The sequence below is a fragment of the Perissodus microlepis genome, chromosome 18 (assembly GCF_051167445.1).
Source record: "Perissodus microlepis isolate ML-2025 ecotype Zambia chromosome 18, ASM5116744v1, whole genome shotgun sequence".
NCBI classification, from domain to species: Eukaryota; Metazoa; Chordata; class Actinopteri; order Cichliformes; family Cichlidae; genus Perissodus; species Perissodus microlepis.
Genome location: NC_140478.1, coordinates 11,583,725 through 11,587,801, shown reverse-complemented (window position 1 = coordinate 11,587,801; position 4,077 = coordinate 11,583,725).

Genomic DNA, 4,077 nt, shown 5'->3' with positions numbered 1-4,077 from the left:
ATCTCCTGAGTTGAAAGGGGAAATATTCATTAAGGAATAAATCAAATGAGCCATGACTGCTACAAGGTGGCAGTGAAAATTCAATTTGTATTCATAAACAGCCACGAGCAAGGAGGTGATAATTCAGAAGAGTTGGGGTTACTGAAGCTGTTTTTTCGACTTGTTATTTAAAAAGGCCCGTGTTGTGTGCGAGTGTGTGCGTCTACGTCCAGCGCGTACATATGTGTCTCATGCACTCGATCCCCTCATGAACTAATGAAGTCTTTTGGATCTATTAGCAACAACCTTTTTTTTTTTTTGTTCCCGAGCGTTGTTTAAAATCTAAACTCAATCACGCTAAACAAGCAGCAGAGCTAACGCCGGTTCATTAACGTAACGAGATACAGCGAGTCTTCATTAATGACACAAACTGAACAGTGACTTCATCATTAAAACTATTGTTAAACTGGTTTAAGTGAAAGCTCATCACATACGGCCCATCGTTCATAAAAAAATAATACCAGAAAATACTGGTGAGAGTTTCAGTGTGAACTGAGTTGTCTAAGCAAGACCCTCCTAACTGTGAAAACATATGTGTGTTTAAACCTAAAAGGAAAACCAACATAAACTATTTTAATAAGCCACAATGTGCTGTCACAATAGCCTCAGTGCACCTTTCATTATCTGTTCTCCAACTCTCTGGAGCTCTGCTGGAGGCCTGAACAAATTCTTCTAAAAGAGATTTACTTATTTGGTTTGATGATGGAGGTGAAGTCGACAGATCTCCTTTAAGATCTCCCACTATCACTCTTCTGCACATGTCCAAACCATCTCAGCCTTGTATCTCTAACTTTGTCTCCCAAATGCTCAACCTGAGCTGTCCCTCTGATGTAATCATTTCTAATCTCATCTATGCTGGCTCCTCCCAAAAAAATCTTAACATTTTCATCTCTGCCACCTCCAGCTCAGTTAATGACTTTTAATGACTAGCACAGTAAATTATATCAATACTATCTTCTACAACTTCTTTTCACCCTTGCTCTTGCTCTCTTGAGCACTGTCCATTGCTTTCGATTTTTAATTGATTTTCTTCATTTGGGGAGAAAGCCTGTGTTCTGTGGAGTTGCTGCACATAAGTTTGATGATATAATGCATAGGACAAGCAAAGCATTTAATTAAATAAGTTTAAAAAATCTAACTGCTCAGTATTTTGTAAAAGAAGCATCACAGCCATCAAAGAAGAGTTGGGCTTAGTATCATCTTCTAAGTATTTTTAACATTGTCATTTTATTTTTTGTGTGTGCGTTTTCAACACCTATGAAACCCAACTTACAGTTGGGAAAGATCAAAGGGGAACATCTGGTTAGTGCACAACTCTTTTTTACTTTTTATCTGCCACTGGCAAGTAAATCCCTCCAGCTTCACAAAAATCTGAAGTCCTTTTATCTTCTCAGGGAAAAAAAACAAAACAAAAAACAACAAACATATTTAGAGCAAAGAGAAAGGAGGAGAGATAAGAGATGGAAAGAGGATGACTACTCCGCTGCGCTGGAGAGGCCGCCAAAATCCATTACCTAAGTGTTCTTTATCTTTTCCATATGCTTTTGTTGTCTAATCTATCTCTGCAAATCCTGGATTCAGAAAACAAGCTAATGGATCAGTTCCAAGCCCAAGCACACTACTTCAAACGTGCATAGAGAGGAACTGCTGCAGTGCCGCCCAGTGGTCGGAGGGCAGAAGTGCAGGTGTGGCTGCACAAACCAATAGATGACAAATAACAGAATTAAAGGATGGCAGACAGAGTTGCTAACTCTACTGTCTGCTCTGTCAGAGCCACTGCTTTGGCCGTCACATCCTTGATCCTCTCAGCTTTCTGTCCCCACCACCGCCCCTCCCCCCAGATCTCTTCTTTTAAGGAGGATTGGAGTTTATTCCAGACAATCCACTCCAGTTCAAGAAGTGGAACGAGGAGGACTCAGGGAAATGCGGGATCATGGACGGGCTTCCAAAGGGGAAAATCGTATCACAATAGCGCTGTGGCTCTTATCAGATTTAGAGGAACGGGTGTGGGGTTTATGAAGCCAAGAGCTCGGGCTCAGTGGTAAACTTTTAAGTTGTTGGAGGCGGTGTACTGAATATTGAAATTGGTTTGTGAGGCCCTTACAGGCTTCTAAGTTTCTCGAAAGGACGGGAAACGTAGAGGCAAATTATGCATCCCTGCGGCCTGATCGGTTTTTAGTTAACAGAGAAACAAGATGCTCTCAGCTAGATTCAGACTCCACATAAACATCAGAGGAGGACACATTATTATAAATGCTTCTACAGATTTAGGTGAACGTCATGCTCAGAACCATCTGCTAACTTTATCTGAAAAGCAGAAATTTTTTTTAGAGGGTTGATACTTTTGTTTTTCTGCAGTAACATGGGAAGGACACAGGCAGTTCATGTAACCGGGAGGAAACAGGGGGAAACAGTTAATCTGGATCTGTAAGTTAGCCAAACCTACCTAATAGCACCCCCGCTCGGCTCTGATTAACTTGTTTAAACCTTACAATGACAGCATAAACAACATTTTTAACCTCAGCCTTCTAGGTTAGCACTGATGGGATTTATGATTTTTCAATGCATAAATGTCTCAGGTGTAAGGTGTCAAAAGAGCCTAAAGATGCTCTTCTTCCTGTGTTTAATATCAGTTAACTGCAGATAAATGACTTTCTGGAAAACAGCCACACTGCTGTACACTTCTTTCATGCTCCAGCCCTCCACCACACCGTTGTCACGCCGTAGGCTAAACTAGCTGGTGATCAGTCCCAGTCATTAAGCCCAGCAGCAGCAGCATGCTGTGTGAACAAACATCCCTAATCACAGCCTCTTAAAGACTCCTAATGAGCCTCTGCTAATTAGGCCTCTCTCTCCAAGTCAATCTTTTCTCTCTCTGCCCCAGTCTGTTAGCCCAGCCTCATTTGTCTGCTATAGATTAGTGGACACAGGGGCCTATGTGCATATGTGTGTGTGTGTGTGTGTGTGTGTGTGTGTGTGTGTGTGTGTGTGTGTGTGTGTGTGTGTGTGTGTGTGTGTGCATGTGCGTGTGTGTGTGTGTGCGTGTGTGTGTGTGCGTGCGTGTCACATTGGCCCACATCAAGCTATTGAAAATCATCAGTAGTTAAGGTAAGGGTTTTGGATGGAAAGTCATCAATGATTAAAGAAGAGCTTTAATCTTTTTCAAGATCTATTGTCCTGAGTTCATCTAAAAGAAAATAATAGAACAGATTACCAAATATCTTACTTTTAGGTTGTTGTTTTATGACATTGTTGTTACTTTAATTCAATCATTAGCTACATTTTTAGCTTTTATTACATGGAGAAAGGTTTAACAAACTGGGTTAAATTAAAAACAACATTAAAACATCCAACTTCTGTCTCTGTCTTCATGTCTCTTATTTCTTTCAGATGAGTTTCCATGGAGGACAGATTGTTGTAAATCACTTTGTCTCCTCAACATTGCTCAAACGTTCTCCATATCACAATAAAGTGTTTGTTTGATTTCTTTCATTGTAATTTTTTCTGGAACCCTAAATGTTTGGGAAATTGTGCACTGGTTTAAAAAAAAATGCCTAATTTTAAGGGAGTGAACGGTACCCAGTGCATCTAACAATCCTACATGATATACAGGTACTTATGTCAGTCTGTGTTTCATTTGGACATTTTTCAGGAAGCTTAACTGGGTCATCAGCAGCTCTTCCTCCACAGTGGGAGCACTCACTGCAAAAGCCCTGAATTCACATTCAGACTAAACGATACAAATCCTGGCCAGAAGACACTGGAAAGAAACCTCATTTTCTAACCTGTGTACCCCGTGTGTGTGTGTGTCTGTGTGTCTGTGTGTGTGTCTGTGTCTGTGTGTGTGTCTGTGTACGAAAGAACAGATCTCAGAGAATAAGTCAGAAGATGAAAATTTGCCTTGGGATGGCACTGACCTCACACACCGGTTTCTCTTTTTTTCCTGTTTCAAATCTGTGCTCTTCTGTGCTCTGCAGCAGCTTACCTGGGGCTCAATGAGACCAAAGAAGTGTGCGAACCACACACTTGGTAACAAGG